The following is a 27,953-nucleotide window of genomic DNA, read 5'->3' on the forward strand; positions in this document are numbered from 1 at the left end:
TCGGGTGAGAAGTTACATGCGATGCACTAGGAACATTATGAGAAGGGGCAACAGAGGGTGAAGTTGAGTCCTTGGGGGTAGGGGGGCGTGTTCTGTTATCACAAATTAGATTATGGTGCTTAGCACCGCACAGCTTACATGTACTCTTACTTTGGCACTGTTCGCTTCTCTGCCCTACATTTTGACTATTGAAACACCTCATGTGGATCAACTGATGATGTCTCACGGCTATATCTAGCAGTTTGTTGCACTCGTGTGCTGAATGCCTGTCGTTACGAAACGGACAAGCTTTAACTTTAGGTTTTGGGTTTGCATTCATTTCAGGTTTCACATCGGTTTTTAGGGACTCACCCTTTTGAAGCGCATCGTCCTTGAGCATACGAATGATGAAATCAATGGCATTGAAGAACTCATCAACATCATAGTTGCACTTGTGCAAGTGCTTCACCACTTCACGGTATAATTTACCCTCAGATGAATTTTGTGTTGTTAGACTCATGATCATACCGTGACCGATATCATTCTTGCTCAAACGTTTAATCTGTTTGATTTAAATGGTCAATTCGAATCAGAATTTCTTAAGTTCCACGGGGTTTAATGAAGGTACAAAGATATTGGCTAATTGCCGATGCAATTGGAAACTGTTTGATGATCATTCCCATACAGTTTATCAAGCAGATTAATGCAATTTGATAGTTAGCCGCGGTTATGCTCAGAGATCTGACAACTCTGAGTGGATCCCTTCCCAAGGTACCGAGCAAGTACATGAACTTGGTCACATCATCCAAGTCACTTCTGCGATTAACATGAATTTCAAACAAGTCTCTATATGAAGCGTATTCGCTCACTTCTCCCTCGAACATAGGGAGGGCCAATGGTTCCAGCTTTGGCAAACTGACGCTTTTAGTGGGAACGCTTAGCGTATCAATCCAATGCAGTAACAATGAAACTGCTTTTGTTGCTTCATTTAACAGGTGGCGTAGCCTAGCCTTTATTCCGGATTCTAATTTAGCAACTTTCAACATATACAGTGAACAAAGCTGCTTCTTATCTCCACGAATATTGTTGGCCAGATTCTGGTATAGAGCCGCGGTATGCATTTCAATCAGCTCACGTTGAGCTTCTATGATCAGGTCTGATAGGAGGCCCATCGTTGCCTCAATTTGTCTAACAGTGGCAACTGCCATGACTGCTAATTACTACAAGGGGAGCAAAGCAAGAAAAGGAGCAATTCTTAAGTTACGAAGAGGGAGAAAGCTTAATAAAAGATTGTGGTAATTAGCGGACTCATAATCAATTTGACGGTCGCACTCTCCTCCCACAGATTAATTACCCTTGCTTACTCAATGTCTTCCGAGCAGCAGAGTCCTTGTTATCCAGTTCAAAGGACCAAATGCGAACAATTTGCCTTTGACTTACTAAGGTTCTAGCCTGGTGGCCTGGGCAATAATAAGGTCTGAAGGACTAGACTCTACAACTCGGTGGAGGGATTGAGGAAGCAAGGTTCACAGTTTTACATATTTATTAAAAAAATAAACTATAATTACACTCAACACTTTGCCCCACATATATACTTGTTAATTCCACATAAAAGGGGTCACAGGAAACATTTATTACGAAAACTCAATAAATCTAATTACATGTGGCTGTTGCAATTCTACATCCATGAGGCGGACTAAAAGATCAGAGAATCAGGAATCTAACACAAAAAATCCATATAATCGGATTATTCACTTTATGTTTGGCCATACAAACTTGATTTAGACTTCATTACTCAAAGGATGTGTGGGATACCCCGCGATAAACTTACACTATCATGTTAACTGAATTAAAGTAATGACTCTGGCTGTGTTGGAAAGGAGAAAGTGATCTGCCTTACCTTTTGTCTTTAGTACTTGGGAAACAAATGAAAGCTATGCGTGGCATTGCCCTCGAGCACAACTTTCGTGATGTCATGGCGTAGCAATACCTGACACTTGATGCTTTACTGTATTGCGTCTCATCTTTATGTGTTAACTACAAGATATGGTAATTCGTATTAAGGTGAATGATGAACTAGTTTTACATGATGTGTTGTAACTTGAGTAAACTCGAAGGATTTCCCTGTAGATGAAGGTTTTTTTTGCTTCAGAATTTATAAGATATATAAAGTTTATAGCAGGTTATTTCACTTTCTTTCCCCACACCGTTTCATAATGATTAGCTACATTTTTTACATATCGGTGGCCCAAGTCATGCAGTCACTTGCACTCATCATTGATTCTTCTTCTTACTCAAGTTAACCTGATGTTTGCAGCAAGTTTGTCACAAAAAGAGGGATCCATCCCTTTTTGCGACAATACAAAAAAAAAAATCAGACCTCGAATCTCTAAAAAGAGAGAAGTCACTCCTGATGATATCAGATTAGCTATTACACTGCATTACTTGGCAACTGGAAACTTATATACGTACCAGCTTAAGTTACCTGTTTAGGGTATCAAAGCAAAGCATATCGTAAATTGTCACCGCTTTATATACTATTCTGTCTATTCTACTTTATGATTATGCATATTAAAGATATACTTACTTGGTTTGATTTGATTTCACCAATACTGTCCTTGGTTTGAAGAGGGATGTTAGTGTCCTTCAAAAAGAGTAAATACTTGGATCCAAACTGGTTTGAAATGTAACTTTTATCAAGGCCGCTACCACTCTGTTTTTCTTTTACAGTGTTTTCATTGTTCTTTAGAAAAGTAGGATCTAAGGTTTTCAATCTTATTTCACAGCTGTGACGTCTAATGTGTATTTTTACAAAGTTTTTTGAAGGGCATCTCCTCTCAGTAACTGGTTATAGTATCCTTTTAAATCAGTTTTCCAAAGCACTTTGTGGTTTTGGTTATGTTCAATAAAATTAAGAGTTAATTCCTTGCTGGTAGGTGACCACACATTAGCTTTCAGAGTAAAAAAAAATTTGTTTAATGACAAAAAACATGTGACTCCTATTATTGGTGGGAAGCCTTGCATTGTCCAATGTTCATTGATTTCCAAGAAAAAAACGCTTGCGTAATTGTATGAGATACATGCGCTGTTGAGTGCGTCAACGGCGTGCAGGAAATTGAAAAAAAAAACGCATAATCTGGACTTACCTTAAGACACAGTAAAGACACCTTTGGAGAAATAGTCGAAAAATATGGGGAAATAAAAAACCTTCATGATTTAATAAGGATAGGTGAGATACAACAGAAAGAAAGAAAACAGCAATGGAGAAATGGGAAGACACAGTTAAAAGAAAATAAGATAATTCACAAGGAAAGAAATAAGATTATAGTAAAAGCCAAAGATGGAGGGAAAAGAAGATTTTCAGGCTAGCCAAAGCAAGAAACAAAACAACAGAGGACAGAACCCACAAAAAACAAATCAAGGGAGCAATGGAAAAATGGTGAGGACAGCTGATGGTATAAAGTGGCAGAAGTATCATTTTGAAAATTGCTAAATGAAGAGAATGAGATATACAAAAGGGAGAACAAAGTCCAAATTTTTTAATAGTTAATGAGATAACGAGTGAGTAAAGTAAGCTCAGAGAAAGATGGTGGTAAAGCTGCTGGGCCAGATGGCATAACTATCTGAAAATGAGACAATTTCTTGGGCTGCAAACTTAACAGTGTAGACAAAAGTAGTGTGGCCAATTCTTTACTACCACTTTTCTATGAATCAGCCCATTTAGAAGCCATGATTCGCAACTCAATGGATGTAGTTGAAACAGCAGTTGATACCCTTAACCCTAAGCAAGTTCCTGTTATGGCAAAGTGAATTCAATGGGCATCGCCAACAAACTACGGCAAGGAGCACTTTATTTGTCTTATTTGGGGAGCTCCACATAGAAATGGCATTACTCAATGTCTTCGGGTAATCTTCTGGATGGTAGTGGATAGACGGGCATTCTTATGGAGGCAGGAGTCACCCCAGCTGGAACAGCTCATTCCTTCCTGAGTCACCCATGTAACTTGCACTTGCCTGCTCATCAAGTTACAATTACTATTCTCAAATTTCTCCTTCACAAGGCATACACTCAATACAGTAGCAGTATAGTAAATGAAAATTGCAAAGTATGTTTTGAAGTTTCGTGCAAGCAAAGAGCTGAAGCAAGACCCCAGTTCCAATTTTGGGGCTTGGTACCACAACTAGAAATGATGGTGATCCTCTATATCCGGGCTGTTCATGAAGCAGACTTCCTGTTATACATTGAAGCCCTTACCATGATTGTTCCTTGGTTATTTGCCTTGGATCACACCACCTATGCAAGGTGGATTCCAGTACACTTGAGAGACCTGGTGACACTTAAAGACTGCCATCCAAATGTGTATACTTAGTTTTTGTCTGGAACTTCACTGTCAAAAAGACAGCACGCCCATTCTCTGTTATTGCCGTAGATAAGGCACACGAAGAAAACAACGCAGCAGCGAAAGGGGAGGGTACAGCAATAGGGCTCACTGAGAATCCATCAGCTCTGAGATGGTGGATAGTGTGTGGCCCAGAGATGGCATGGATAATACAAGAGTTTGAATCATCTATGGACTCTAAAAAGAAGACAAATTTGTGGCAACATGAATAGAAGATGCATAACTAGTAGGCATTTTATAGAAATGTCAAATCACTAAAAGATGTCATTGAAATAATGGATAATCTCTTTTGTGACAGTAGTAATGATTTGCTTACATTAGAGTGCCACGACATTGCTGATCAGGCTGTCATTGACTCAATGAGGAAGGTAGAACAGTTGGGTAAGGACCTGTATATCACCTTTGTGGAGGGACAGCTTGTGTCACAAACAAAGTACATTTTTTACTGCATCAAAAGAATAACCTTCTCCTCTTTAAGTATTCTCCTGCTCAAGAAAAATGCAAGGCACAGTTGCAAGTGTCCTCCCTGAAAAATGACTGCTCTTCGTTCTCAAGGCTGTATGTTGCTTGTCAGATATGGGATGGTGATTTAGACAACCTTTTTCAGCATGAAAATCAAGCATATCCACCATTCATTACACAAATTGGTAAATTGAGACTTGGGACAAAATCTGATCTAGTAGATTGCTTGGAGCAGATGACAGCTTCACATGATGCAATTACTAAGCCTGATGTAGAGGTTATCATCTTTGATGGTGCAGCTGTGATTAACAAGCTGAAACCTGGCTCATCCAAAAACTTTTCAGAGCATGCAATTGATGTCTTCTTTCCATACCTTGCCTCAAATTTGCAATCTGTTAGGAGAGTTGATGTCATATACCTATAAACAACAAAGCCTAAAATCACTCACCAGAAGCAAGAGGGGAAAGGACACCAGGAGACGTGTGGAGCCAACCACTAAAATTAGCGGAAACTGGCAAGCATTCTTGCAAATGGACAAGAACAAAGAAGAACTGTTTGCATTCTGTGCTACCCAAGCAATTCTGTTATAAACTGAGTGCCAGGTAATCAGCACACATAACGAAGATATCCTCTGTAAATTGCCGCGAGATGTAACCAACTTAGCTCCATGTACCCATGAGGTGGCTGAGACTCGAATTAGGGTTCATGTGTTTGATGCTGTTAAAGAGGGATACAGCAAAATCCAGATTCGCACAGTGGACACTGACGTCTTAGTTCTGGCCATCATGGCAGCTCAAAGGCTTGATATTCCTGAGTTGTAGGTTGTTTTTGGTACAAGTAAGAATTTTTGACATTTGGCTGCTGATGGAATGACAAGTGCCTTTGGTTGTGACTGATCCTGTGCCTTACCCCTGTTCCACGCTTTCACTGGTTGTGATACAGTGTCTTTTTTTCAATGGTAGTGGAAAGAAAACCTGCTGGGAGACCTGGAAAGCATTTCAAAATGTGATTGCAGCATTCTGTTCCTTAATACCCCAGTGGTTTGAGTCACACTTTGTTGTATTGCTTTATGACTGCACCAGCAGTCTTGTGCAAGTGAATGAGGCCTGAAAAGAATTATTTATAAGGTAAACTGCTGGAACCAAATCTTTGATCCTGCACCAACACTATCGTCGCCAAGCGAATGGGGGTGGAAGCAAAGTTCCACAGGCAACTGGGAACCAGTCTGGACAACACTGCTGCAGGCTACTGATGCCTGTCGAGAACTCCTTCGATGTGGGTGCAAAAAAGGTTGTGGCGGACACTGCAAATGCCACAAAGCTGCTCTTAAGTGCACTTCTCTCTGCAAGTGTGATAGACAGTGCGATCAGGAGTAACTTACAAATATAAAGAGATGTCATTGACCTTTATAAAAAAATAAAAAATTGTTCGTATGTAAATAGCAGCCACTGACGTTCATATAATGTAAACCAATGTTTTCCTGTTATTACAACAGTGGACATGATAAAGTGAATATAGTGTATGCAATAGGTTTCATAACATAGAAGTGAACATGATTTACCTTTAACGAAGATAAAATTTTACTGAATTTAAAAACGAAAAAGTTCTCGTTACTTATGCAAATTGTACCTATTGAAGTGTATATAAGGCAAACAAACGTTTTCTTGTTACAACAATGGACATGATGAAGTGAATGCAGGGTATGCAGTAGGATTTTATAACATAGAAGTGGACATGATTTACCTTTAATTAATGATCATATCTTTCTGAATTTTAAAATAAAAAATATATATCTTGTTTGCGTAAATTGTAGCTATTGAAGTGTACATAATGCAAACAAACGTTTTCCTGTTACAACAGGTGACATGATAAAGTGAATGCAGTGTATGCAATCGATTTTCATACTTTAGAAGTGAACATGATTTACCAGTATTGAACTGGATGTAATTCTGAAGATGTATCGAAGGAGTCACTTTGGTATGTGTGCCGCCACGGTGAAGTCACCATTTTAATTGCTAAAACATGAGAGGAGCTAAAATAAAAAAAAAGTTTGGAGCTATGCGTTAGTGGGTAGAAGGATAAGACAAGCCTGATAGTTCAAGGCATCACTAACTTATGTCTTATGTTCCTTACTAATTCTGAATGTAACTCCTTTTAATAACGAGAGTTCGCAAAAGTGCTTGCATATGTGATCCACCTTTCGGCAGTTTTGGGGGAAAGAAGCCGCATTTTGCATTCACGACTTTTGGAATTATTTCCGACCATCTTTCGAAAGAAAGGTCAGATTCGTAGGAGTCAAGTATCACAATAATTATTTTGCTCAGCTATCTTATCTGATAAATTACCGGTACATCGTACCTTAAGTATTCTTAGTTTTTATGGTGGCCACCTAGTTTTTTTTCTTTTTTTAACAAATGTGTCAGTCCCAACCACAATTTTTCTTATAAATTGCTTTCTGTTCAAGTTTTGATTCCGGTATTGAGAGACAAGAGAGGAGTGTTCTCTCGTGCCAGTTGAAACGTATACCAAATATTTAGCTTAACCAAACAGTAATTTTTGAATTTACAAATTAATTTGCTTGAAGTAAACAAATCGCAAGCATACTTTATTCTGATTCTATCACTTCTTCGCCCACCACATAAAACAGTAATACGCCGTGGCATGAAAACGTAGGACCATTAGGAATATTTTTAATAGAGTGCTGAAGTACCTTTAAACCCAGCGGAAATGCATAGGAGCCTATCGGTAGGGAAGTGTTGGTCGTACTAGTTGAGGAGAAGAGACCGGGACGGTGAGAAAGGAGGAGAATCAGTATGTTAGTATGAAGGTGCGGAGTGCGCCCCTTACCCCCCACCCCCCTCCTCCACTGACAACGGGTGAGTAGGATCCTGAATAATCTAAAAGGTTTCATTCCCCGCGTCCAGCGAGGCTTCCACACACCCCTTTAATAGCACTGACCAACTATAGCTCTTCCGCTTGTTTCCAAGCGCTCCAATTATTCATTCCATAGCGTTAAAATGAATGGAAACTAACTCTCTCTGTCTCTCTCTCATGTTTCACATTCAAAAAAGATAATTTCGAATACATCTTGGAGCCATTAATGGATGAACCCGGTGACCCCTCAGAATCTACTAGTTTTAACTAGTAGTCTGTGATATGATTACCTGAGTGCAATATATATAAGCGTGTTGCTCGTAAATTGGAGATGCTTATCCATAATATAGATAAATAGTTTGAGTTTACAGCACCAAGCTCTACACCTATAGTATTAATATTCAAATCATTAGTTATCTGACATATAAATAACATAAGAAAATAAAGAATTTTCTGAGTCTTGCAAGTCTAGCACTACTAGCGCTTTGCAACAAAACTTTGGAAGGAAAGTAAAATCTTTTGCAACTGTGTACGTTTATGCAGTACTCCATTACACGTTACGTTAATCTTAGTGCATATACGAAGATTAGACACACACACACACACACACACACACACACATATATATATATATATATATATATATATATCTATATATATATATATAATATATTAATATATATATATATATGTGTGTGTGTCTGTGTGCCATAAATCTATTATTTGTACTAAGCTGTCTATAAAACCACCTACAGTGGGTGTTTTTGTAAGAAGAATAAAAATGTTGCTATAACAACTGGCTTCCCTTAACCCTCGAGGTTATTGTACCGTTTGATATCCTGCTGCCTCCAAACATTACAAATATTGGTGACGATTGGTCGGTCCCTCAGGTTGCTGGGATCCGTTGCAGTATGATGACGGTAATTCCAAGGAAGTGCTCCGCACCGACATATTATTAAAGAAATTTTTAGAATGAGCATTGCAGAACAAGGTGTATATAACGCAGTACGTACAGGTGAGAAACTGAGAAACGTACCTAGATAATTTTAAAAATTTACAGTTTCTTGCGTATGTTCATACGTTACCGAAAGCTTCACGGGGCGCCCTTCTACCATGAACGTAATATCAAACAAATGACAGTAACTTTCTTAAACTATCTGAGTAAATTTCTCAAAATATCCCAAAGCACTGAATTATGTACACCATTTTCTATATTTTTCAGTCAAAAGTTTCATTAACAAACGATATCCCCATCCCTGTCATTCAAGGAAGAATTACAGTGGGAACACTGCACATAATAAGGTGAACTACGTTTCCGTAGGAAAACAGTGTATGTGTGTGAGGATGCTGAAATTCGGCATGGAATTAAGCAATACATGGAAAATAATCCAGGAGCCAGGATACAGCTGGACCAAAGGCACCATTGCTGCAAATTGAAGGTGGGGTTTTCAAGGAACACATAATTTCTGAAACTTATAACAACTAATCATGTTCCAGCATTTTTGTCACGGACTCACATTTGAACGAGAAGACGTTCTTAATATGTAATTAATGCTTACCCACAATGCAGTTTTTCAACAACATCCAATCAGAGCACCAGTCTCGTGACAATGTTCCCATAGATGAAGAACTTGGAAAAATTTCAAGGTCATTCATACGAGATGCCTATTTTACCGTAAATCCTCTCGGTAATCATTAAAATTTTTCAAGTTATCTCACCTGTGCTGTATTATATACACAATTTTCGGCATTGTAAAGTTAAAAGTTTTATTAATAAACAATACATCCATGTGGGGTTCTTCCTTGGAATTACAATGGTGACTGCTGGAGGCGTAAGTATTCCGGCTGTTCGGGAGGAGGAAGATGATTGGAGCAGTTTCTTGAAAGGTAGCCTGATGACTGGTGGAAAGACAATGGTAGAATAACAACTAGTCGAAGTGACAATTCGTCGAAATGAATGGTATGTCATCTTATATAATATATAATATATATATATAATATAATATATATCAATATCTAAGTATTAATTATATATATTATATTAATATATTTATATATATATGTGTGTGTGTGTGTGTGTGTGTGTATACCATTTATTTCGACGAGTAAAAATAAAATAGTTTTATTTAGTATTTTTAAATAAACCTTTTAGATGAATTAGACACTTTACCTACTTTCAATCACTAGAAAATTAAGAACAAAGAAAGTGTTTCGAACTACCATATTATTTGCTAACTATTCTTGGGCAACCATACTATTAATGATTAGATACTTAAAAACAGGGAGCTTTCAAACTAACTAAGGAGCTAAGATAGAGAAAGAGATAAAGAATGATAGAAAGTGTTTGTGTGTGTGTGTATGCATATATATATAATTATATATATATATATATAATATATATATATATATATATATAATGTCATTCGACGAGTTGTTATTCTACCATTGTCGTTCGACCATTCATCAGGCTTATATCTTTGCGTACACACACTTTTACACACACACACTTACTCACTCATTCTTTATCTCTTTCTCTATCTTAGCTCCTTAGGTAGTTTGAAAGATTTGTGTTTTTAAGTATCTAATCATTGATAGTATGGTTGTCCGAGAATAGTTAGCAAATAGTATGGTAGTTCGAAACAGTTTCTGTTCTTAATTTTCTAGTGATTGAAAGTAGGTAAAGTGTCTAACTCATCTAAAAGTTTTATTTAAAAATACTAAATAAAAAACAATTTTATTTTTACAGCATTTTTTCAGAAGGAATATAGTTGTAAGGCTAAAAATGTAAAAACAAAATAGATTATTTAAAATTTAATTAACAGGCAGGAATTTTATAAGTTATGGGCAATTGCTTTTAAAATATCTTGCCCGTCCTCGCTGCTGTACTCATCCACAGCTTTTTTCATACGGTCATTGACTCTTCAATATCTCTCGTTTTTTCCTAGAAATATCTATCCCCATGCTTGCTTGTTCAATTTGGAGTACATTGCTTGCTTGCTCCTTCCTTAGCTTCCGTAAAAACTTCGTTACTGTAGGATTCCGTATTAAAACCCGCTTATTAAACGCATTGTGCCACCCTTCCACTGAATTGTTTGTTCTTGGCAAATTATAGACCATTGACCAACCACGTTTCAATATCAAAAGTAGGTGTCCTGCTTCCTCTCTGAATTATCCCTAGCCAAGTTGTTTCAAAATAAACTAAAAAGTCGTTCAGGATTTCATCAGTCTGTAAGTCTAACGACTGGATGAAGTTGATAAAAAGCGAAAATACATCTTCAGGAGGTGCAAATGCAAGGGCTTGTATTGGCTTGATTAAAAATTCATTTTCCACTTCTCTATACCAACTTTGAAGCCCCCGTGATTGAAGATTGGGCCATAAACACTGGCCAAAGTGAAAAAACATCCATTGATAACCACTTCAGGGAAATTATTTTAATAGCCTTTATAGCTACTTGTTCATAATCTATCATAATGGATGAAACATTCAAGCTTCGACTTTGCCTGTTTTCTTCTTTCCTGCTAAAACCTAACGTGGAAAGTTTGGCATTTAAAGGAGATCCGTACTTTTCGCAGCATTCTCCACACCAGAAAAATCTGGACACAAAGTTAAGCATTCAGAAGTGTAGGACGGTGGAAGGCTACCTTCACTTCGTAGCAGCATGACGCCAAACGGCGAGCGGTCACAGGTTGGGAGACACGCTGCGGCATAAAACCTCAATGGTGAAGAATTTAAACAGGTGATCACTGTCGCGAAATATTCGACAACAGAGCACTAGTTCAACCTCGATGTTATGAGGAGGATAGTCCTACCTGAAGAGAAAAGTTCCAGCCCGTACACAAGGACAACTCTATGGAAACAAACATTAGTTTTGATTATTTTATTACAAAAATTGAATTTAAATGATTATTAACATCTTTACAGTGTGACTCACAAACAATGGGGACGGGTTACTCCTGACTTTACATAGAAACTTGAGTGGCCACGTGACCACGAAAAAAATCTCAATAAATTTACAAAAAGGCCCAGTCACAGATGCACGAGCCGCAGACATCAAACAGTATAATATAGCCAATGATGGGAAAAATACAGAAAAAAATACAGAATGATTACTCACTGGAATTAGTCATGGTTACTGAAATCACTCGCAACTCCTGTCGCGAATGTTATAGCGACTGTTTTTCAGGTTCGTGCCAGATGGAGGGAGGCTGATAGGGGACAGGTTCCAGCCCATGCACAAGGACAACTCGAATGGTAGACATGGAGGATTTTAACAATTTTATTACAAAACTAAAATTTACCAATGTTAACTGTGAAACAATGCAGTATTGTGTGAATTTGGGTGGCACAGCACCCCAAATTTAGAAGAAATTAACGTGACCATGTGACCACTCAACAAAAACATAAAAATCACTTAAAATAAATCACACTTTCATTAAAACATATAGGGACACATTCATGAAAGTTGATTAAACAATGTGAGCAAAGGTTAACATCAATTAGCCCAATGATGGCTACAGGAAAGAATGATTACTTACTGTACATAATGTTCACGCAATTCGCACCTCCCTCATGACTAAGTTTACACCCATACACCCCATACAAGACCCGGAAGAGTTGCTAACTGATCTGCGTTAATTAGGAGGAAGAGGATGTGCGCTTGGTTCACTCACCTTTCATATCCAGGTGGATCGAGTTAGTCAATTTTGCTGATAATTTTGTTTCTCTTCAAAAAGAAAACATTCTTCTGTTTCTAATATAACTTATATGACAACAAGAATTCTGTTATTTATCCATGGGGGGAGGGAAGAGGCGAGGACTGATAAATGCAAACTGACAAGAAAGAACCATTCTGCTTTAGCCCCCAGATCGCCTGATATGTGGCAATTCGCTTTAGATTTCATAGAGGAAATGGATGGACGGGTGGGAAATACGTCGCAGAAAACTCGTGCGCTAGTTTTTCTCCACCCTCCAAAAAGAGGGGGGAAGGAAACAAAGCAGGCAACAAGGCAATCGGACGGAGTTGGCAGACATGGTCAAACAGGTTGTCGAAGCCTAGGCTCGTGTGCAGTGCTACAGCACGGGTCTAACTTTCGACAGTAAACAGGTGCAATTCGGAGTGATCACTCAAAAAGGCAAGGACGCAAATCAATAATCAAAAGAGAATCAAAAGCAATGTACAAATTGTAACTATCAAGGTAATAATTGCAATAAATGGTTCAAGCAAAATTCAAGCCATGTCAATTCATCATAACATGCTACAGAGCAACACAGACCATCTAATGGCAGCAGGATCACATCAAAATGCAATTTGAATAACATCTAAGCATCAATAGTAGAATCAATTCAACATCAATACTCAAGCATAGCTTGATCAATGATGAATGCAAAATCATGAAATAAACACAATGAAGATTCCTCTTCAACGAATTTGCAACTAATTCAGTGCTTGTCACAGAGCATACTCATATCAGGGCCATCATCAATGGCAGAAAATTTAATAGTACACTGATGCAATTAGGCATAGGTGATTTAGCAATAAAAAAAGATGGAATTTATCAAGAGACCAGCCAATTAAGGCAAAAATAGTATCAGAAGATCACTTTCACAATAAGATCGTTAAGATCTACAAATCCAAAGGTTCGTTGTTGCAACACAGATGACAAAAAACACTTATACAAGAGTTTCACATGGTGAGAGCTCTTTCCGTGCAATGCAAGAGTTACAAAATGTACAAAGTTCACAAATCAATGCATATACAAGTCGTTCTGTTGAGTTCGCCATGGACCGCAGGGTCGGCTCGCATGCAACAACTCAAAAGAAAATGGAGCATAAAGAATGGTGTGAGAGGTGGACAAAGAGGCAGGTAGAAGTGTACTGATTTTTATCACAGTCAAGGGAAATGCAAATATACAGCATGCGGACGGAAATGTGGTCTCCGACCCGCGAGAGAGTAAAAGTGGGTCGGCGAGACCCGATTTGTGTTTCTTGAGAGACATAAAATACAAAATATAAAAGTACACAATATATGGTTATACAAGCTTTATACACTGGCGGAAAGCCCGCTGAACGCTCTCTCGGAGGGAAGTAAGAACAACGCGAATGATGAATTATATACAGAGAAAATTATGAATAAGCATTGTCCTTACAAATACTCCCCCCCTAAGACAATAATTAGGTATAATTGTTGGCTAACTTCTTTGTACTTCGGGTAGTCACTCGCGGAAGCAAGCTGGGCGGCAGAGGCGCCCTCGGGTGCATGATATCAGTTGCTGTGGTAGATCCTTGGGAGTTTCCGGGCACAGGATGCCTCCCCTGAGATGATCCTCGGGGGGTTCGACCGTCTTCCGAGGGCGGCCGCGGCTACGGCCGGGAGGTTTGGCGACCAAAGGAGTCGCTTTTTTCCGAGGAAGATTGAGGCGCCCTGTGGAATCCGCGTCTGTGAGGGCCTCGTCCATGATGAAGGCTGGTTTCAGACGATCGATTGTGACCCAGTCCTCGCGACCGTTGATGGATAAGAGATATGCCTTGTCAGTGCGTCGTAGGACACGGAAGGGACCGCAGTAGGATCTCGTTAGAGGCGGGTGATGGGCGTCGTCCCTGACGAAGACGTGCTTGCACGATGATAGGGCCTTCGGGAGGAAACGTTTGGTTCTGTCAGAGAAGGTTTTGACGCAGGGCGTGAACTTCCCGGCGGATTCCCGAAGCCTGGCGATGGAGACGTCAGCGTCGTCGGCATTGGTCGGGAAGAACTCGCCAGGGACTGTTAATGGCTCCCCGTATACCTTCTCCGCGGGTGATGCCTCGCCGTTCGCCCGTGGGGCATTCCTGAGACCGAGGAGGACCCACGGTAGTTGGCTCTTCCAATTTTCGTCGGTGCAGCGCGCCATCAGGGAAGCCTTGATCGAACGGTGGACTCTCTCCACCATGCCGTTAGCTGCGGGGTTGTAGGCGGTGGTGGCGTGTAGTGACATCCCCATTAGGCGGGCCAGGGCAGTCCACAACTCCTTTTCGGCCGGATACCTGCATCACGTACTGTCTCACTCATTTTACTCCTAACACTACTTATGTCATGACCACTTTCTTCGAGTTCATCAGTCTATCGATTCGCTTCATCATAAACGTCCATCTCTGGTGACCATTACTTATGTTTTCTTAACTCTCGTCGTCCTGGACATCATCTCATCGTTCGTCGTCGTGAGCATTCATCTCAAGCGGGACGATATGTTGCGTTGCATGCAGATGTTCCTCTCCCTCAAACAAGACTTTTAGGGACCTGACGACTCCTTTATTGTCAGGATAAAGCTTGAGGATTCTGCCGAGGTTTCATTGACAACGTTTGCGCTGGTCTGTTTTCACCAGCACAAGGTTGGCTACACTTGCTGGTCATGATTCTCTTGCAGAGATTTCAGGTAGCCTTCCCTCCAGTACTTTTTAAAGCAACTGAGGGTCTCTGTCAACCTGAAATATTGGTGACGGAGCTGACGTGTCATCAGTGTCATATGCATATTCTTGTGGGGAACCACAGGCGGCAGTAAGCAAACATCTCCATGGATGAGGTGCAATGGTGTGAGGGCTTCGTCCTCACGCAAGTCTCTCAAGTACATCAAGGGGCAGTTGTTGACCACAGTTTCAGTTTCTTTGATCAGGGTTTGGAGTTGTTCCTCCGTGAACAGATTCTGTTGTAACATCGTAGTGAGCGTCCTCTTGACAACCCCAATCAGCCTTTCAAAAAATCCCCCCTTCCAGGGAGATTGGGGGTTTTGAAAAACCCACTTGATTCCTGTTCAGTGCAGGAATTCTCTGGTAACATCCTCGTTGTACACCTCTTGGAGAAAGGTGCTTCGGCTCTGAAGGTCACAGCATTATCGCTGTAGACAGTTGTAGGAGCACCATGGGTGGCTGCGAAGCATTGAAGCAGTGGAATGAAGGTATTGGCCTCCAGGCCAGTGCAGTAATCAAGATATACTGCACGGCTGGCAAAGTAGGTGATGGTGAGAATGTGCCCCACCCTACTTCTATGGGTATGGGGCCTGTATGGTCTACTCTTACCTTCTTGGAGGGACATATCATGATTGCTCTGTCGGTTGGGAGGGGTGGAGGTGGTGGTTATTGGAGAAGAGGTCTGAAGGCTAACACACATGCCCTACATTTCCCCACTACTCTCTTGGCAGTAGCCCTCAATCCCAGCCTCCAACATTCCTACTGGAAAAGAGTTATCAGAACATTAACCCCACAATGCATGTGAGTTATATAGAGATGGGTGAGATACAATGATACTAAAGTACCTTTGGAGGGCAGCAATTCTAACTCATTCTTTGTATTAGTTACATTAACTAAAATAGATAACTAATCTATTTTGTGTGAAAATGATGCCATTACGCATGATTAGGCTTAATTGTTCTACAAAATTATTAATGTGAGTGGTTACAGGCACACCACTCTCTAACTTACAACACACCGTAGGAAGGTGGCATCTCTGTTCTAAGTAAACTAATTTCAACAAATGGTCAGCTTGGCAGTTCCATAATTTCAATACCAAAGACATAATTTTCATAAGTCGTGTGAAGTCGACATTGCTCCCCTGCAATTTCCATAGTTCAGCTGGCAGAGTCAAAGTTCCTTCTTCCCTGAGCTCCCTCAGGACGGCCGTGATCACATTTTGTCAGATTGGAGATTCCCCTCTTCGACACATGGTTCAGGGGTCCTCTCACTGTGTAGAAAGGGCGGTCCTTCATGCCACAGGTGGATGACTTTCAAATTGTGCAATGTTGAACCTCTGGTCAAGCTGTCAGCTGGATTCTGCTTCGTGGGGACGTACTTCAACTCGATGCCACACTCCTGTTGGATCGAAACAATATCTCACACTCGATTAGAAATTAACATGTTTTTACTTCCTGTGCGGCTACCTACCCAGGCAATAACTACTTTGCTATCAGTCCAGAGCAATATGGCGGTAAAGCTAAACAACTTACAAAGATGCTTTCCCAATCTAAATCCTAACAACAATGCTAATAATTCTAACTTTGGAATTGTCAGTTTTGCTTGCTTGCGAGGCATGACCACCCCTTGAAGTTTCTTACTACCTTCCACGACACACACCTGTTTATCCACCTTTATATTTCTCACCTTAACTTTCACCAGACCAACCAAACCTGGTTCTACAATTATATCCCCAATTAACACGCCATTATGTAATCTCTTCCCCTCACCATTAGGCTCGCTTTTACCCTGTGATTGATTATCTCCCACAATTTCATCATTAGCCCCCATGACATATATTCTCCATTTCACTAGCACTCTCATATGGGATAAAACCCCTACTACAGGATTCAGAGCTGATGGAACACTCTTTTTCAGCAATAACTTTTTATCAAGACATTGGATAAAGGTGAAAGTTAGTAAGTGTATATTATATAACCCTACCTAATTTTTGCATGTGTTATTAGTACTTAAGTTCAATAGTTTCGATATGTATCGAGTAAAATGTAGTCGCTGATGCTGGAACCAAAAACATCATAGAAAAGGATTCTAAAATCATTTGTGACGTAAACATATGATTTCATGAGGCTCTGCCCATCCACCAGGTGAATGGATATGCTTACACAGCCTACAATGCATTTCAGAGGCCATGACAGTGTTTTTCATAAACAACTTTTAAACCTACTTATGGATTTCCATGCCACTAAAGCACTGTGTGTTTCAAACTTCATCCTAACTTTTGGAAGTATACTGTGCATTGCCATCTGCAGAAGTAGTGGGGTGTATCAGTGACATCTATATAGCGTATCCCCCACTGTACTTTATCAAATGGTTGTTTGACATATGGTTAAATGGCATTTTACCTATCCTGGGCATTACAAAAATTAATACATTGTATGATGATATGTAAACCTTTTATATAATTATGTTTTAATCTATAGGTAAGGGGAGATGGCTCTGCATCACAGATACGTCATAAGGTACCACTTGTTTGAAATGGTCTGAGCAAGGCAAGAAGTTGGTCTTTTTTCTAAGAGTAAATGGTTTAATTAAGCACATCTGTCAATTCAGTGTACTACTGTAAATTGGGACAATGTTAGAACCACTCTATGCTTTAGTAGCATGAAAATCCATACATGGGTTGAAAGTTGTTTGTGGAAAACACTATTTCATGGCCTCTGGAACAAATCTGAGTATGGTTAGCAGCATATGGAATTGTCCCTATGGTTGCAAGACTGCATTTGTGCTATGGCTTGCCACTTTGTATACAAGCAAGACTCGTGGCAAGAGTGAGAAACCCATTGAATAGATAATTATCTCTATAGTTGGCAATAGTTACTTGGCAACACTCATCTCTTGCTGCACCAAATAGAAGGCTATAGTGTCGAAACTTGAGGTAAAACAAACTGGATTGTCTTTTTGTATTCCTGCCCTGAATAGATGTATATCTAACAAATGAGCTATAGACTAGTTCATTATGTGGATGAATTACATACGCTGAATTATTTGTAAAGTAGAAGCAATAAGAATATCAAGAAAATGGAAGACTTCCAAGCTAACAACTTATAGTCCCAACAGTTGCTGTAGAAATTGCAAAGAAACCGCCATATAATAATAATAATAATAAATAATAATAATAATAATAATAATAATATGTTCTATTGAAGGAGATTGCTACTTCAACTGCATTGATTTTATAGACATTCTTTTCTATTCTTATTACGGTGTTTTCGATGTTACAAGGATTAGCGAGTAACGTGCCTATGGGAGGCACAGGGAAAAGTCAATATCTATTAACTTGTAAATATTATTTTAAAGTAGTAGTTTGAGACGTCTCTGATCTGGGGCTCTCCCAATTATCCTATAATTCTGTTGTGGGAGATGGCTTCATTATGCACCTCCAAATTATGGTTCCTTATGGCCCCTTCTTGTGCATGACTAGGGATCCTTTTTGACAGACATGTTGTGGTCATGCTAGTAAAGGCGCTAGGATATCCGCAGACAGGGCTTATGAACTGGTATAGTACATTTGTCAGCATCAAAGGGTCTCACAATGGCTGGGCAGGGTTATGCCTTATTATCGGGTCCCTTGTTTAGCGGCTTTTGCAATAAATGATGAAATCAATGGTTTTGCCTGCCTCCATGGGGGAAATGTTTTCCATAATGACCTTCTTCATGGCCATTTCATCCTCGTTCAAGCTGATGATGAAGAAGAGGTAGAAGCTGTTCGGCAGTTCAGTACCAACGACCAGCTCCCCTTCCTCAATGTCTTTGTGAGTAAGACTGAAGATGGCCCCTGATATGGTAAACCCTGCATTTGGTGACCCCAGAACTGTGGACCTCCCTAAATTTCCAGTACTTACTTCACCATTGCAGTTGTCAACAGCAAAGCATGATAGTAACTCTATTTATCATTATATAGGTACAGATGATTCTGCACCCATGCACTTTAGAACTAGATGTTTGATTGGTGAGAAACTTCAAGCTGCTAAAGATGAATTTCATTTCGTAATTAATTCTAGAATAATCAGTTGTTGCAAGTCTCCTTGGGCATCTCCTCTCCATCTTGTTTCAAAAGGAACCCAGCACATGGAGACCTTGTGGAGATTACAGAGAACTCAATAATGTTACAATAGATGACAAGTATCCTATTCCCCACTTACTTAGCTTAGCGATGTCATTTAAGGGCAATACTGTATTTAGTAAGACGCACAGAGACATCGCCCTAACTCTGTGATAAGGTGAGGGCTACTGCATCAGGAGCGAGTGCAGCTAAAGAAGCGAGCTCACATTGGATTTAGAGTATGTCAGCTTAATATTGGGTCCATGACTGGGAGAGGTAGAGAATAGGCTGACTTGATGAGAGAAAAGAAAGTAGATGTTATGTGTGCAAGAAACGCGATGGAAAGGAAATAAAGCTAAGGAGTTGGGTGATGGATATAAGCTATATTATAGTGGAGCAAATAAGCAAGGTAGAAATGGAGTTGGCATAGTACTGTCAGGTGAACTGATGAATACAGTGATAGAAGTGCATAGAAAGAATGACCACATCATTAGATTGAAGATATGTTATGGAGGAGAGATTCTGAATATTATAAGTGCACCACAAGTTGGTTGCACAGGAGAAAAGAAGGGAAATTTCTGGAGAGGCATGGATGGAGTAATGCAAGAACTGGAAGAACATGAGAGGGTGATAGTGGGGGTAGATTTGAATGGCCATGTCGGAAGTGAAAATGAGGCGATTGGTCGGGTGCATGGGGGTCATGGAATTGGGGAGAGAAACCAAGAACTGCAAAGTAATTCCAGGCGACCATGTAGCCCCCCAATACAGACTGCTATGTAAGGGAAAGAAAAACGAGAGCTAAAGGGATAAGGAAAATTAAATGTACAAATTAGTGAGGGAAGGGATAAGAAGAGAAAGTTTAAGAGGGTTTTGGAGGATATTGATATAGGAATTGAAGATGTTCAAGAATGGTTGGCACGAAATGCAGCAGTAATGAGAAGGCATGGAAAGGAGCTGCTAGGAGAGACATCTGGTATCATATGGGAAGAATAGGAGAGTTGACGGTGGGATGAAGACATTGAGAAAGTAGTAAAAGACAAGAAGGAGGCAAAGAAAAGATGGGAAGTGTCACAGTCAATGGCAGACAGAGATAGGTCCAGAGAGAAAAGCAAGGTGATGAAAAAGGTGGTAGCCCAAACTAAAGCAAAGTCATATGATGATGTGTATAATGAGCTGGGGACAAAGGAAGGATTAAAGAAAATGATCAAGCTATCAAAGACTAGAGATAAGAGCACCAAAGATATTACACATATCAAACAAATTTAAAGATCAAGATGGTGTAGTACTTAGAAAGGAGGAAGACATTGTGAAGAGATGGAAAGAATATTTCGAACAGTTGTTAAATGAAGAAAATAATAGACTAATAAGAGAGAATTGGCATGGTAATAGGTTTTCTAGGTAAGAGGTGCTAAATACACTGAAGAAGATGAAGAATGGGAAGGCAACTTGACCAGACATGATTCCTGTGGAGACATGGAAAGCATTAGGAGATAAAGGAGTGGATATACTGTACGATCTTATGATAAAGACCCTTGAGCAGGAAAAGATACCAAATGAGTGGCATGGGAGTATATTGATCCCAAATTTAAAGTGATAGGCTATGTCCAAGAATGTGGTAATTATAGGGGTATTAAATTGATGTCTCACACTTTGAAGATACTGGAAAAGATGATAGATGCTAGACTGAGAGAAGTACAAATAGGTAAAGCCCAGATGGGATTTATGAAGGGAAGGGGAACAACAGATGGTATATTTTGTCTGAGGCAACTAATAGAGAAATTTGGGCAAAAGCAAAGGGACCTGCATATGGTATTCATTGACCTTGAAAAGGCTTATGACCGAGTACCGAGACAAGAGGTATGGAAGAGTCTGAGGGAGAAGATGGTGCCAGAGAAGTATGTGTGATTGATACAAGAGATATACCGGTATGTATTTGCCAGAGTGAGGAACAGTGTTGGGGAGACAGAGGGTTTTGAGGTGAGAGTAGGGGTACACCAGTGGACAGCTCTGAGCCCATTTATATTTAACATAGTGATGGATGTTATAATAGAGGAAGTAAGGGAAGCAGTACCATGGAACATATTGTATGCAGATGATATTGTTCTGTGTACAGAGAGCAGGGAAGATCTGGGAACGAAATTGGAAGGATGGAGACAAGTACTGGAGGACAGAGGAATCATAAGTAGATCTAAGACAGAATATATGTGTACCACCAATGAGGGGGATGACAGAGAAAGTTCAGCTTGTTGGAGAACAAATAAAGAGAGTTGATAAGTTTAAGTATCTGGGATCCAATTGGAGAGTAGCCTCTGGAGTTCTTTGTGACAAAAGAGTACCGCTCGGTTAAATGGAAAATTTCACAAGACAGTGGTAAGAACAGCAATGCAGTATGGTACTGGAACATCAAGCATGAGAAAAACGGAGAAGATGAATGTGGCAGAAATGAAAATGCTTAGGTGGATGTCTGGGGTGACAAGAGAGGATAGGATCAGAAATGAATACATAAGGGGGTCGACTAAGGTGGTGGAAGTATCAAAGAAAGTGCAGGAGGGGAGGCTGAGATGGTATGGACACGTGTTGAGGAGAGATGAGGACCACGATGGGAAACATACTATGGGGATGGAGGTTCAAGGAAGAAGAAGAAGAGGGAGACCAAGAAAGGGATGGAAGGACTGTGTGAGAGGAGACTTACATGAGAAAGGAATTGATGAGGCAGAAGCGCAGGATAGAAATAGATGGAAACGGCTCATCTGAAATGGCGACCCCATATAAAAATGGGACCCAGCTGGGAAGAAGAAGAAAAGAAGAAGACAGAGAACATACCAACAGACCCCAGTAGCAGAACGGGATATTCCCAAGACAGCAGTGTGTACACTTTTTTGGACTATTTGAGTTTTTGTACATGCCTTTTGGACTTAAGAATGCAGGATCCACTTTTCAATGCTTTATCGATTCAATCTGTCTGATATTGAAAATACATTTCTATTTTTAGATGATGTCTTAATAGCCAGTGAAACAGAAGAAGAGCATGAGACATGTTAAAAATGTCCTTTCCATCCTTGCAGAACATAATTTACGAGCATCCATCGAAAAATCATCGAAAAATGTGAATTTTTCAAGTCAGAACTTACATTTCTAGGGTATAATGTTAATGGACAAGGGGTATGACCCCTTGTAGACAGAATAGCTGCTATTGAAGAGTTTCCAATACTTAATGATTCAGAACTTTGCAGATGTAGCCTATCCTGTGACTGTAATCCTATACCATAATCCATCATCTAAGAACTTGACATGGACAGATGTTGCTAAGAATCCCTTAATTATGTTGAAGCTGTCCGACCCTAACTTTTCCTTGTGAATCTACTGCTCATTATCAGCTTATAACAGACTAGGAGCTGTTGGTGCAGCACTCCACCAGATGGTAGACAGTAGTCTGGCACTGCTAGGATTCTTTTCTAAAAAACTTTCTGATATCCAACAAACCCATTCCACTTATGACAGGGCATTTTAGCAACCTCTCTAGCTGTTATACATTTTAAGACACTTATTGATAGTCATTTTGTCATACTCTTTGTAGACAATAAACCTATGGTGTCAGCATTTTACTCTAATGCTACTGCTAAATCTGATAGGCAAGAGAGAAAATTAACTTTCGTATCTGAATATGTTACATCAGTCGAGTATATTAAGTGGCCAGAATAACATTGTTGCAGATTACTTGTTGAGACTGTATAGATATCAAATGCTGATATAATTGCATATACAGATCGCATGCATCCATGTATATTAGGAATTTACAGGGGAATTGCGTTTATGTTGCCATTTATCTTGCATAATTTACATTATCATTTACTTTGCATTTATCCTGTTACCATTTGTACTGTACTTATTGTAAGACCACTTGTTTAATTACGCATTATAGTAACATTGCAATTATTTGTGGCAACACTACTATCATTTCCCACCATATATATGATGCATACATTAATTCTTGTCCTGTGGTCACTGAAGCGTGAAGCACTGTATCTCTGTCAATATAGGGAATTTTAAAGAACCTACATCTTTATTTCATTACCCTTTGTTCCATTCGTTACATGGATGTATGTGGCTGGGTTACTAGCCACAATAACATGGTGCAGTGAGTATTTCCAGTGACAGACTACAGCCGACTCCATTTGAACTCCAAGAAGACGACAGCCATTGCAGAGTGTTTAGTTTACCTCTTGTCTTGCATATTGGATCTTACAAGAATCAGGATACTAACAACAGTGTCGTTGCTAGTGTATTAATGTGTCCACGAGTGATACAGTGTTTGTGCAGTGCAGGATGAGAGTGTCAGTGCATTTTAATGCAGTGTGGTATTATTAGGACACGTCCTCGCCAGCCTCTCGGTGCGGTATTTGAATTCAAGGGCAATTTTCGTAACCCTGTGACGCATCATTCCCCTTTCATAACTGAGGCATGAGGAACCTCTGCCAGCCACCCGCCCTCCACCCACCCAGGGACCCAGTCTATCTGGCCCCAACAAGGCACCATACATATGCATGCATACACTCACTCACTCATCTCACTCGCTGCCTGAATGCTTTCTTTCACAAACCCAATGTAATGAAGATTTTTATTTTCAATCACTCCTGTTGTATTCCTTCGCTCACATACAGTGAATATAAGGTCTCTTACGATATGCGACTCAACATGGCTCAGTAAGAGGAATAGCTAATTGAGTGGACAGATCAGACAGACGATCAGACAGATGATCATACAGACCATTAGACAGGAGATCACACAGAGGATCCGATGGGAGAAGACGGACCAATGCATCCCATTGCAGCTGATGACAGCACCAACCCCACCATCCCACCTCTGACTCACAACAGGCCAGGAGGCTGCGGTACTGACATAATACATCTCATATATTTTCTTCAGACTTCTAGCTTGCAAGAGCAAGACCAATGGAGACAAGAGGAACAGACTATCAGACAACAGATGGAGCAATCATGATAGGATGACAACCAGCAGTTTACGGCTCTTTTCACATTGCTATTGGGACAGATTGCGGCATCACAACCCCAGCAACCTGATACCACATCGTCACCCTCTGTCACACCTGATATCAACAGTTACTAGCAAGCCTTTTGTCCACCCTCCACCCTTCTTGCAACAAGATGCAATGTATCAAGCGTTTCGCCAATGGAGGCTCCGTTTTTAGGACTATGCAGCCTTAGTTGGGCTTGATAGATTACACCAAACCTCCGAGCTGGTCCACCTAAGGACTTGTGTCTCCCTAGGCCCCAGCGTCTGCTTACTCATACACTGAGCATCTCTCCCAACACATCACTTGGAAAAGTTGGATTATTTAATGTCAGAATTTCTGGAAATTAAGGAAAGAACAACATACCAGAACAGGAAAGAGACTTGGAAAAATCCATATTATTACCCATATTAAATGAAGGAGATAACACACAAACTATCATAGTGGTGAATGCGCAGGGTTTAGTTACAAGTAACTCAAAAAATAAATAGAGTTCTTAGAAGGACTAACCCAAATTGAAAGAAAATAGATATAATGAATATAAGTGAAACCTGGTATTCCCAAGAGACTGGTAATGATGATCAAGTAAAGGGGTTCCAAACTTATAGATCAGACAGAAAAAATAGGAATCAAGGGGGAACCGCGATATATGGGAAAGACATAAATCAAGGAAAAATATATGAGAAATATAGTGATTCAGAATGCGAACTAATAGCGGTAGAATTTGAATCTGAAAAATTAATGAACATAGTAATTATAGACCCCCTAATACTAAAGAGTTTGACACAATAATAGAATGATTAGATGATATATGTAGAAATCACAAAGACCGGAGACTTTAACTTTCCTTTTGTAGATTGGAAAGAATGAATAGGAGATTGTGGTTGTATTTATACATATAAAAAAGAGAGTAATAGTAGTGCAGAAGATAAGAGGCAATTCGAAAAGCTATTAGATATGCTACTAGAATACAACATTCAACAAAAATACAACATTCAACAAATAAATCACCTGCCAACAAAAAAGAAAAATACTTTAGACCTAGTATTTGTGAATGAGGTGAATTATGTTAAAGAAATAATAGTTTATAATGCGAGTATTTCAGACCATAATGTCATAGAATTAACAGTCCATTCCAAAGCAAGTGAAAATGGAGATAAGCAAGAGATGAAAAAGTGGGAAGGATATAGAAAATGCAATTTCTACAGTAAAAATATAAAATGGTCAGAAATAAATGAAGAATTAAACAAAGATTGGGATAACATATTTGTAAGTGATGATATACAGATAAATATGGATATATTATAAAATATTAGAGAAAATAGTGGATAAATATATACCGATGAAGAAAAGTAAACATCAGTCATGCATACCAATAGACAGAAGGATCTTGTTCCAGAAAATCAGAAAGTGGAAAAAAGTTCTTACAAAAGAAAAGAATGCATGGAAAGTGATGGAACTAAAAAGTAAGATAGAAAATACAGAACAAAAGGTTATACAATCAAAAGAAAATAAAAAACAGGACTTTAAAGAAAAAACGCTAGTGAATATCAAGCAAAACCCCAAACTATTGTACTCATATGCAAAAAAAATGAATAAAAGAAGAATAGAAATAGGCCCTCTAAGAAGTGAAGGGAGATTAACGAATGAAAAAAAGGAAATATGCAACATATTGGCAGAAAGATATAAGAGAGAATTCCCCCCTAGAATTGGTAATGAAGATAATGATACAGAAATAAGGGATGAAAATAGTGACTATTTATCAGAGATATTAATGAAGCCGATATTGTGCAGGCTATTAATGAAATTAAAAATGTAGCAGCAGCTGGGCCTGAAGATGTTCCTGCTATTTTGTTTAAGAAAGTAATTCATTCTTTCGCAAAACCCCTTGCAATATTATTAAGGCAAAGTGTAGATACAGGCAAGATTTATGATGAGAGCAAATTAGCATATATTAACCCAACTCTCAAAAGTGGATCAATACTAGAGGCAAGTAATTTTAGGCCTGTGAGTCTAACATCACATATTATGAAAGTTATGAAAGGGTAATGAAGAAAAATATTATGAAACATTTAATCAAAAATAATTTGTTTAATATAGGACGACATGGTTTTGTACCCGGAAAAAGTACACAAACCCAACTGTTGGTCCACCGTGAGAACATATATAAAAATATGAAAAACGGAAAAGAAACAGATGTGGTTTATCTACACTTTGCAAAAGCTTTAGACAAGTAGACCATGATATATTAGTGAAGAAAATTAGAAAACAATATAGTGGACAAAGTAGGAAGATGGATAAAAGAATTTTTACACAAGAGAAAACAGATAATTATTGCAAACGATGAGAAATCGAATGAAGCTAAGGTAATATCCGGTGTGCCACAAGGTACGGTGCTAGCTGTATTGCTGTTTGTTATTTTGATTGCAGTCATTGACAGTAAAGTTAAGGACTCAGTAGTGAGTAGTTTCGCCGATGACACAAAAATTAGTAGAGAAATTATTTGTAATGAAGATTGGAATGCGCTACAAAGAGACCTTAACAAAGTATATGAATGGGCAGGGGTAAATAGGATGGTATTTAACTCTGATAAATTTGAATCAATAAATTATGGAGATAGAGAAGGAAAGTTACATGCATATAGGGGACCTAATAATGAGACAATCACTAATAAGAAAACAGTTAAAGACCTTGGTGTGATGTTGAATAGGAACATGTTATGCAATGATCAAATAGCAATTCTAATGGCAAAATGCAAAGCAAAAATGGGAATTTTGTTACAGCATTTCAAAACAAGAAAAGCTGAACACATGATTATGCTTTATAAAACGTATCAGAAAGAGCAAGCAGAGGTAGATTAATAGTGCCCAAAACTATACCAGGAAAACTAAGGAAAGCACACAGGACATTAATTCACTACGCACCAGCATCAATAATGCAGCGTCTATTCAATGCGTTGCCAGCTCATCTGAAGAATATATCAGGATTGAGTGTAGATGTGTTTAAGAATAAGCTCGACAAATACCCTAGCTGCATCCCAGACCATCCAAGATTGGAAGATGCAAAATATACCAAAAGATGCAATAGCAATTCTCTGGTAGACATTAGAGGTGCCTCACACTGAGGGACCTGGGGCAACCCGAACAAGATGTAAGGTAAAAATGTAAGGCTTACAGAAGTGTTGGATGCACTGCAGAACCACTTTCACAGCCTCAGAAATGAAACATTATGACGTAGGGAATTGCTGTCCTACAAACAGGCTGTGGGAGAATCATTTGCAGACTACTATGCACACCTTAAGTATCTTGCTGATGAAGTGGACTTATGTACTGGCAATCCCGCTTCCTGCACTGAACGGCAATTACACATGCTAATTTTGATGGGTGTAAGGGATGAATAGTTAATACAATGCCATATCCCCCTCAAACCCTCATCCACCCACACAGTTCATGACACGCTGCTGCACCTATGAATCTACGCGTGTGATTGCATCAGCCATCACATCCTCCCCTAGCCAGGTCATATAAGAGGAACCAGTGCCTACAGAAGATGACTTCTCATCGATATCCTGACCAACCCCCTTCCCAGTCTTCTCACAGTGACTTTTGTCAATACTGCTCTTGCAAGCATGACTCTGGACAATGCCTAGCCAAGAGTGCAACC

At 39.4% G+C, this 27,953-nt stretch overlaps 1 protein-coding gene across 3 annotated transcripts in view; it reads left to right on the top strand.

Annotated features, from left to right (window-relative positions):
* Window positions 1-27,953, top strand: part of LOC135223639 (uncharacterized) — a 466,317-nt gene that overhangs the window by 100,151 nt on the left and 338,213 nt on the right. The gene's annotated exons all lie outside the window — the stretch shown is intronic.

This window comes from Macrobrachium nipponense, chromosome 10, assembly GCF_015104395.2.
Source record: "Macrobrachium nipponense isolate FS-2020 chromosome 10, ASM1510439v2, whole genome shotgun sequence".
In the NCBI taxonomy this organism is placed as follows: Eukaryota; Metazoa; Arthropoda; class Malacostraca; order Decapoda; family Palaemonidae; genus Macrobrachium; species Macrobrachium nipponense.